The following is a 10,000-nucleotide window of genomic DNA, read 5'->3' as shown; positions in this document are numbered from 1 at the left end:
GTGTGTGTGTGTGTGTGTGTGTGTGTGTGTGTGTTGTGTGTGTGTGTGTGTGTGTGTGTGTGTGTGTTGTGTGTGTGTGTGTGTGTGTGTGTGTGTGTGTGTGTGTGTGTGTGTTGTGTGTGTGTGTGCGTTGTGTGTGTATGTGTGTCTGTGTGCGTGTCTCTGAGTATGTGTGTGTGTGTGTGTGTGTGTGTGTGTGTGTGTGTGCGTGTGTTAATGCATACGTGCGATAGAGCTCGCTCACCTCTACCCCATTCGTACACACACACACACACACACACACACACACACACACACACACACACACGCCCGAAAACAACCCCAGCAAAGAAACAAATCCCATCTGAGAGCTTGTCTCTCTATCTGAGAGCTTGTCTCTATCTCTTAGAGGATGTCAGAATGACAGAAGGACATACATGTATATATTTTCATGTGCATAAAAAGAAAGAAAAGAAACAGCAAAAAACAACAGCAATAATACGAACCCTCGGTAATAATCCAAGACTTCTCACAACCACACCCACACGCCCCTCCACACACTCTCCCAGCCAAATTCCCTAGTCCCCCCCCCCCCCATCTTTACTTCCCCTCCTTGATCCCTCAACCCCTCCCCCACTCCCGCCCCCCACCCCCTCCAACACTCACACGCCCTCGCCTACCAGCCCATCCATCCTCCACTGTGACCTCTCGTCTCTGTGTCTGTCACCACCCCCACACTGCCACCCCCCCACACCCCACATCCCCCCCCCCCGGCCCTTTTCTGAAGGGCTTACAAGTGTTGGAAACAGCAAGTAATTATGATACAGGGGGGGGGGGGGGGGGACAGTGCAAGGCCGCTCACAGTCAATAATCTGTCTGTCTGTCTGTCTGTCTGTCTCAGTCACTTTGTCTTTCTCTCTATCTTTCCGTCGGTCTCTGTCTGTCTGTCTGTCTCTCTCTTTCCTTCGGTCTCTGTCTCTGTCTGTCTGTCTATCTCTGTCTGTCTGTCTGTCTCTGTCTCTTTCTCTCACATGGTCTTTCTCTCTTTTTCCCTCGGTCTCTGTCTCTGTCTGTTTGTCTGTGTCTGTCTATGTCTCTGTGTCTTTCTCTTTCTTTCCCTCGGCTTCTGTCTGTCTGTCTGTCAGTCTGTCTGTCTGTCTCTGTCAGTCTGTCTCTATCTGTCTGTCTGTCTGTCTCTGTCTGTCTGTCTGTCTCTTTCTCTTTTTATTTCCCTTGGTCTCTGTCAGTCTGTCTGTCTGTCTCTATCTGTCTGTCTGTCTCTGTCTGTCTGTCTCTATCTGTCTGTCTGTCTCTGTCTGTCTGTCTCTCAGGGTCACTCGGTCTTTCACTCTTTCCCCCTCGGTTTCTGTCTCTGTCTGTCTGTCCCTTCATGAAGGGCAATGGCGCATACGTGAATAAAAATCCTTATCCCTGTCTCTTGTATTTTTTCCCCCCCTCTGTCTCTCTCTCTCTGTGTTTCCTTCTATCTCCACCCCCCCCCCCCCCCACATACACCCCTCAGCCTGCACACACACACACCCCCAACCCCGCCGCTCCTCCTTACCCTCTCACCCCCCACGCACCCCCCCCCCCCCCACACACACACAGGGTCTCAGGGGTCAGTGGCCAGTGGGTGACGAGGAGAATGAAGCACACAGGATAATCCCCCTTTGACATGTACAGGTTTGGAAAGGAGGCTTTGTCTTGTCTTCTTTTCTTTTCTTTCGTCCCTTCTTTCTTTCTTCCTCTTCCTCTTTTTTCTTCTATCTTCCTTTCCTTTTTTTTTCTCTCCATCCTTCTTCCATATCATCGACGTTCTTCTTCTTCTTTGAGTTGTTTTTGTTGTTGTTGTTGTTGTTGCAGTTGTAGTGGTAGTAGTGGAAGTAGTTGTTGTTTTTCTTCTCCTTCTTCGTCTTCTTCTTCACCCCTTTCTTTTTCTTTTTCGTCTTATTTTTCTTTCTTTCTTTCTTTCTTTCTTTCTTTCCTTCCTTCTCCTCCTCCTCCTTCTTCTTCTGATGAGCTGTGATGTGAGTGTAACAGGACCCGGTTTCGTTTTGTTATGGAATGTCCATAATTTGCTAAAAAAAAAAATCTTGGAAATCAACTCAACCCAGAGAAACGTTGGAATCCGAATTCAGTTTCTAATAAATAACTCATTGCAACTGGATGAAAATTTCATGAAAAGAGGGAGAGGAGGGGGGGGGGGAGTGTGTTTGAAAGTGGGAAGAGTTATCAAAAATGGGACGGGGGGGGGGGGGGGGGGGGGAGCCCTTTGCCTGAAGAAGCTGTTAAAACAGCGAAAGTGTGCTGCTTTCAAGATTACAAGTTTTTACAGACATGCAGAGCCCTACTTGATATCTTACGGTCTCGGTATCTACCTCAGTGCTTTCTGCAAGGAGCTGAGCCCAAGACACCAAGAAGGTGTGAACTTATTTTCTCTCTTCTCTCTCTCTCTCTTCTCTCTCCTCTCTCTCTGTGTGTGTGTGTTGGTGTGTGGGTGTGTGTGTGGTTGTGTGTATGTGTTTGGGCGCTCTTTTAAAAAACCCAATAACAAAATTTTTCTGGTCAGTTTTAGCTTCTCTTCCTTTCCCCTTCTTTTTCTTCCTTCTTGTCTTGCAGTTGTTATTTTCTTTGCTGCTGCTGTGATTTTCCTGATGAATGAAAAAATTGAATGTATGGGTGATGGCTAGAAAAAGAAAATAAATGTGTGTGGGGGTGTGTTGTGTTTGTGTGTTGGGCGGAATGTGTGTTGTCTTTTTTTGCTTTTTTTTAAAGGGTGTGTGTGTGTTGTGTGTGGTGTGTGTGTGTCTGGTGTGTTGTGCGTGCGCGCGCGGTGTTGGGGTAACTTACGAAACATGATATGTATCAATTATCTTTTCACGCTTTTTTTACCTTTTAAAGGACTTTTCCCGTTCTAATTATTCGTGTTCTAATTATTTCTTTTATTTCTTTATTTCTATGTTTGTGTCGGTTGTTTATTTTTCGTTTTGTGTCGTTAATGGGGGAGGGAAATTTTAAAAAAACCTTTTCTGGCTAATTCTTTTCCCCTTAAAGATTCATTCAAAACAATCAATGATCAATTTTTTTCTTCTTTTCTTTTTCTTCTATCCCCTGTCTAAGACCAAAGGGGCCCCATGTGGTTTTCGGAAAAAAAAAAAAACAAAAAAACAAAAAAAACAAAAAAAAGAAGAGAATAAACCTGACCTTCGCTGAAAGAGCTGAAAGCGTGGTCGTCGTCGGTCAGTTGTCGGTCGAATTTTTTGCCGCGCGCGGCGAAAGGTTTTTTCGCCACGGAGATATAAAAATTTTTCATAAGGAAAGTGAAGCCCTGTATTGAAGCGTGGTTTGTGTAATGTGATTGTTCGCAGACGAGAAAAAGTAAAAAAACAAAAACAACAACAACCCAAAAATAATTATGTTTAAAAAAATAAAATTTAAAAAAAGGAAAAAAATAAAAACCCAGAAAAAACCCTTCCTTTTTTTTTTTATTTTTTTTTATTTATTTTTTCAAGAGTGGAAGCGGGGGGGGGGGAGGGGGGGAGGGGGCTGGGGGTGGGATTGAAATTGTAGGTGGGGGGGGGATTATAGGGAGGGGAAGAAACTATAGGGGGAAGGGGGTCGAATTATAGACCGTTGGGGTGAAACCGCCCCTTGTCACCCCCCTTTGGTCGGAAAAGGGGATGCCCACCCGCCCCCCTTTTATCCTTCTTCACCCCCCCTAAACTCTTGGTGTGGGTGGTGTGTTGTTGTGTGGTGTGTGTGGTGTCTGTGTGTGTTGGTGTGTGTGTGTGTCTATGTGTCGAAATTCTGGGGTTTTGTGTGTGTCTGGGACAGAGACAGGGGGAAAGGACATAGAAGAGAAAAGGGGTACAAGACAAAAACAAGAAGGAAAAAAGACGGGGGGGAAAGAAAGAAAAAAAGAAAGAAAGGGAAAGAAGCAAAAAGAAGAAGAAGAAGAAGAAGAAAAAGAAGAAAAGGGAAAAGAAATGATGGGGTGTAGAGTGGGGGCGGGGGGGGGGGTCGGGCTTTGGGGGGGGAAAGGAGTGGCAAAAAAAAAAAACCAACAACAAAAAACCAACAAAAGAAAAAGAAAAAAAGAAGATATGCATCCCCATCCTAAAACGCAAAAAATTAAAAAACCCAACCCCTCCATCCCCCAAAAAAAAAAACAACAAAAAACAAACAAAAAAAAACATCCCCCCACCCTCACCCCCCCCCTCCTACCCCCTCTCCCCCCCTTTCCCCTATCCCCCAAAAACCCCTTTGTTCCCCCAAAAACCAACCCAATTTTACCCCCCCCCCCCCCCCCAAAAAACCCCAACCCCCCCCCCTTCCACACACCCCCCCACAACACACAACACAAAACCCGCTCCACCCCCCCCCCCCCCCCCCCCCCCACAAAGCCCCCTTTGAAGGGGGGCCCCCGCACTCCATGGGGTCAAAAAGGGAAAGGCGAAAACCCGTCCCCTTTCCCCCGACCGTGAAAAAAGGGACTTTTGTCCACCAAAGAGGGCACAAAACCCCCACACCACACACACACACACACCCACCCACACACCCCCTTCACTCACCCACACACCCCACACACTCACACCACCCACACACCACACACACAACATTTCACACACACAAAACACCCACAACACAAAACCACACACACACCACTCACACACACAAAACACACACAACTAACACACCACACACACCACACCCCCAACACCCACACCCCACCCCAAAACCCCAAAAACACACTTCCACACCCCCACCCCACACACAACACCAAGGGGGAAAGGGAAGGGGGAGGGGGGAGAAGGGAAAAGACAGAGAGGGGGGGAAGGGGGAAATGGGAGAGAGAGAGGAAAGGGAGTAGGGGGGGAGTGGGGGGAGGGCGAGGAGGGGAGAAAAGGGAAAGATTTAGAGGGGAGGGGAGGGGGAGGAGGGGAGGGGGAGGGAGACAAGATGGGGAAGGAGTGAAAGACGAGGTGAGAGAAAGGTGGGAGGTGATTGAGGAGTGTAGTGGGAGTTTAGGGGAGATAGAGAGAGAGAGGGGGAGGGGAGGGGGGGGGGGTTTGGGAGGAGAGGGAGGAGAGAGAGGGGAGGGGAAAAGGGGTTTTTACGGGGGAGTAGGGGGAGAGGGGAGGGGGGGGGTGAGGGGGTGAAGGGGAAAAGGGGAGAGAGAGAGAGAGGGGAAAAATAGGGGGGGGAGGGGGGGAGGGGAAGAGAGAGGGAAAAAAGGGGGAAAGATTAGGGGGGGGAAAGGGGGAGGGGGGGGGGGGGGAGGACAAGATGGGGAAAGAGAGTAAACCCCCCCGAGGGTGAGAGAAAGAGTGGGAGAGTGTTTGAGGGGGTGTCGTGGGAGATAGAGGAGATAGAGGAGAGAGAGAGGGGGGGGAAGGGGGAGGGGGGTGAAGGAGGGGGAGAAGGGAGAGGGGGAGAGAGAGGAGAGAGAGAGGAGAGGGAGTGTACGGGGGAGTAGGGGGGAGGAGAGAGGGGGGGGTGGGGGGGTTTAAAGGGGGGAAAAGAGAGAGAGAGGGGGAAAAGAGAGAGAGAGAGAGTGCGTGTATTAAAGAGAGCGGGGGAGAGACAGAGTGTGTGTTTGTGTGGTGGTTGTTTTTTTTTTGTTTGTTTGTTTTTTTTGGGTTTGGTTGGTTGGGGTTTTGTGTGTGTGTTTTGGTGTGTGTGTGTGTGTGTGTGTGTGTTGTGAGAGTGAGGGGGGGGGAAGGGGAAGAAGGAACTAGAAAGAGAGATAAAAAAAAGAGACGACAAGTTTAGGGAGTAGGTGAGGGGTTGGAGACAGTGAGGGGGCGGGGGGAGAGGGGGGGGGGGGGGAAAGAAAAGAAATAGAGAAAGAGAAAAAAATGAGAGCCCCGACAGAAAAAACAGGCCCAGAGAGAGAGGGGCAGAGAGAGAGAGTTAGAGGGGACAGAGACCAGAGGAATACAAAAGGGGACAGGGAAGACAACAAAAAAATTAATGTAAGGGTAGGAAGGAAGGAAGGAGTAGATAAATCTAAATCAAACCCAGAAAGCGCACGCCCCCCTTTCCCTTTCCCCCCAAAACCCCCCCCCCCACCCCCCAACCCCCCACCCCACCACCCCCGACCACCAAACCCCCTCCCCCCCCCATACCTCCCCCCCCCCCACCCACCCTTTCCCACCCACAACCCCACACCCCATTACTGCCCAAAAAAAGGGATCCCCCTAAACCTGCGGGGGGGGGGGGGTTTGGGTGTGCTGGGGGGGTGGGGGGGGGGGGGGTGGGGGGGTTGTGGTCGAGAGGGGACGGGGGGAGGGAGAGGGGGGGGGGTGTCAAAAAAAGGGGGGATAAAATTTTTAAAAAAACCCTTTACTTTTCCTTCCTTTCCTCCCCCCTCCTTTTTCCCCCTTTTTTTCCCCCCCTTTCTCCCCCTCCACCCCCCCTTTCCCCTCCCCCCCCCATTTCCCCCCCTCATCTCTCTCCCCATTGTCCCTCAGGGTTTTCCCCCCCCCTTCCTTCCCCCTACCCCCCCCCCACCCTCCCCGCCTCCCCTCTCCCTTCCTCCAAGAGCCCCATCCCCTTGGGGGTTTAAATCTGGCGTTTTTTGGGAGCAGGGTTTGGGTCAGTCAGTGGTCGGTGGTGGGGGGGTGGGGGTGGGTGGTGAGGGGGTGGTGGTGTTTGGTGGCCTTTAAAAGTAGAGAAATTGGTGGTGGGGGGGTTGGTGGTTGTGGGGGGCTGTATTATTAGTTAGGGGTTTGGGTTGTGTGGGGCCCTTTTTTTGGATGGTGTGGTGATGGTGGTGGGGGGTGGTGGGGGGGGGGGGGTTTGGGGGGTGGGGGGGGGTGGGATGGGTGGCAGGGGCTCTATGTATTTTGTACCCAAATTTGTAAACCAAATTTCCATCCGCCCACCTGGTGAAAAAGCACTGATTCATTCCCTGTGGGGAGGGGGGAGGAGGAGAGGGGAGGAGAGGAGCGGGGCGGGGGGGGGGGTTTGGGGAAGGGGAGGAGAGAGAGATCACGGGGGAAGGATAGAGCAGTGAGAGAGAGAGGGGGGGGGGGTGGGGGGGGGGGCTGTGGTTGGGGGGGGGGTTGCTAAACCGTTACAAGTGATGAGGGGGTTTAGGGGTGGGGGGGGGGCCCGATGTAGGAATAAAATTCGAATGGTGGAGAAAAGGGGGAGGGAGAGAGAGAGAGAGGGGAGGAGGAGAGGTGGGCGTTGGTGTGAGGGGGGAAACAAACGGTTGGTGTTTTTTGGGGGGGGTTAAGGGGTGGGTCGGGGAGTGGGGGGGTTAGGGGGGGGGGAATGGGGGGGTGGGTTGGGGGGGTGGGGTTTTGGGGTTGACAGTAGGAATTTATACGGGGTGGGGCCGCGGGGCTGTCAAGGCCTGAATGAAACCCTGGGGGCGGGGACCGGGGTGGGTTTTTTTGTTGGTTATTTTTTTTTAAGGTCCTTTTTCACGAAGCGACCCCGACGATTTCCTTTTCCAAAATTTAACGGGAAAGGGAAAAAATTTAAATTGAAAAATATCTAAAAATTAAAAAAATCTGAATTTAATGTAAGAAAAAATTTGTTATAATAAAAGGGTGAAATAATTCAAAAGAATGTGTCAAATAAATTTGAAAAAATGAAAATGAAAGGAGAATAACTAAATAATTTAAAAAGTAAATAAAAAAAACCAAAAATTTAATAACTAAATAAAAAAAATAAACCAAAATTTCATACATGAATGATAAAAAAATTTGCTTTGCTATTCCCAAAAAACACACACACCGCGCGCCCACACACAATCCAAAACCCACACACACACAATCTTATAAATTTTAATATATACAACACCTAAAAATACATAAAATTATAAATTTTATATATATATAAAAAATATATTATATATAAATTAGGGTAAAATGATTTGATAGATGTTAGATAAACAAAAAATTTTAAATTCCCCCCTTTTTGATATAAAATTCTTTCGTTTTTTTTTTTAATTACTTACATAGTTTAAAGGTTTTTTTTGGTTTTTTCTTTCTTTTAAATTAAAAAAAAAACCCCCCGAAAACAAACCCCAAAAAAAAACCCAAAAAACCGTGAGAGCTGTTTATCGATGTTGGTTTTTCCCCTTTTCGTGGTAAGTCATTTGGTTTAAATTTAAACTTTAAAAAATCAACAATACCCCCTGAATTTTCAAATTTAATGAAAGACAAAAGGCATCCCCAAGTTTTTTGCTTAAACCCGTTTCACAACGTTGCACTTCCCTTTTATCATGACGGCTGATGAACCATATTATGACTTGCATCAAATAACCTTTTATAAACAGTTAAAATAAAGAAATAATGAAAAAAAACAAAAAAAAAACAGTACATAATATAGTTAAAAAAAAAGTTAAAAATCAATATTAAAAATGAGATTAAATTTATTATCACCCCCCCCCGAGGGTTTGGGCCCAATGGAAGAAAAAATGAAGAAGAAGGGGAAAAAAATTTGAAGAAAGGTGGGGGGTAAGGTTTGGGGGAGGAGGGGGAAACATTAATTCCCGCTTAGTCTTTTTTTTGAAGGGGGTCACTAAATCACTCACTTAATTCCCCCGACCGCTGGGGGGGCGTTGGGGGGGCATGAGGAAAATTTCATAGTCGCCACGCCTTTTGTTGGCAGCTGTGTGAGGAGATCTGGCTCGTCATTTTTTTCCATTCCTTGGGCGTTGTCAGACCCCGCTTTTTTTTTTTACCGCCCCCGTCTGCGCCCTCCCCCTCCCGTCCCTTGGGAGGAGGGTTTTTGGGGAGGGTGTTTTGTCGTAAAGGGCGTGACCAAAAAACCCTGCCATTTCCCTCGTTTTTACAGTCGCCAGCAGTGGTTCTTGGGGCCCCCCCAGGTTGCTGACCAGGTTCCGCACCTTTTGTAATTGGGGCTTGTGCTCCTTTTTGGAGAGTGTAGTAGTCTCCCCAAGCCCTTTGGGTTTTGAATGCTTGGATTCTTTTTTTTGTTTCTGCCATCAGGTGGTTTCCCGTCTCACCTCCATATAAGGGATGGAGACCCCCAGTGATTGTAGAGCGGGGAAATTTTTTGTGGAAAAGGATGTTATCTTCCCTTTCCTGTTTAGTTGGCCTGCTGCCGGGTTTCAGGGGGAATCCTATTTCGGATTTCTGCTTTTTAGGTTTCCGTCTTTGGCCCGGGTTGCTCCCCGGTACTTTAAGCTGGTCACTTTCCCTTTCCAAGGGGCCCTTTCCCTTCAGGGTTTTGTTGGCACTGATTTTTTAGTTTTGCTGTTGACCCATGACCCTTTTATTTTTCTGGGCTGACCCCCCATGCCGTAAACCCCTTGCCTTGTGGGGGTTGTTTTTTGATCCTGGGCTCCCCTGTTTGTTTCCCCCCCTTTAGGTCGATGTCGTCTGCGAATTTGAGTTGCAGCCTGGCCACCGCCCAAAGGTGATGGGTTGGGGGGGTCTTCAAGGGTTCCGCAAATTTTTCTCAGAAAAATGTTGAAAGTATTGGGATTTAAAAGGCTTTCCCTTTCCTGACTCCCACTGTGGGCCGAAAGAAAGTCCTTGTTGTTGTTGGGGGGCGGGCGCTGTGGAAAAGTTTTGAGAGGGCCTGGATGGGCTTGAATGAGCCCTTCATCAATGGGTTTAAAACCCCTCAGTACTTGCCAGGGCCCCGTTTAAACCCCCGAATGCCTTCTTGAAGTCAGAAGTTGTGGAAAAAAAAGGGCCTTTTTGGGGTTGTAGAGGTTTTTTAAAGGACTCGACAGGGGAATGTTTTTTCGAAAAGTGCTCCGCCCTTTTTTTAAAGGGCCCGCTTTTTCTTCTGGGTGCAGCTCCTTTAGCCTTGGATTTTAATCGGTTGAAAATGATGCGGAAACATGGGCTTTGCTTGGGTGGCTAAATTTGCCCTTTAAAATCCTTTTAATTTTGAACCCCCTGCTTGAGGTTGCCCTTTGTTGGCCCTTCTTTTCTGGCCAGGGTCTTCTGACTTTGCCTTGGGTTTAAAGCTTCTTTGGGCTCCTTTCCTCCGTACTTCAAAAGCTCAGATGGGACGTTGTCACTCCTGG

At 48.4% G+C, this 10,000-nt stretch overlaps 1 protein-coding gene across 1 annotated transcript in view; it reads right to left on the bottom strand.

The window, feature by feature from the left end:
• The window catches only part of LOC143299572 (E3 ubiquitin-protein ligase PDZRN3-like), a 171,265-nt gene that overhangs the window by 34,017 nt on the left and 127,248 nt on the right, over positions 1-10,000 (bottom strand). The window lies entirely within an intron of this gene.

Source organism: Babylonia areolata, chromosome 25 (genome assembly GCF_041734735.1).
Source record: "Babylonia areolata isolate BAREFJ2019XMU chromosome 25, ASM4173473v1, whole genome shotgun sequence".
NCBI lineage: Eukaryota > Metazoa > Mollusca > Gastropoda > Neogastropoda > Buccinidae > Babylonia > Babylonia areolata.
This window is presented reverse-complemented; position numbering and strand designations above follow the sequence as displayed.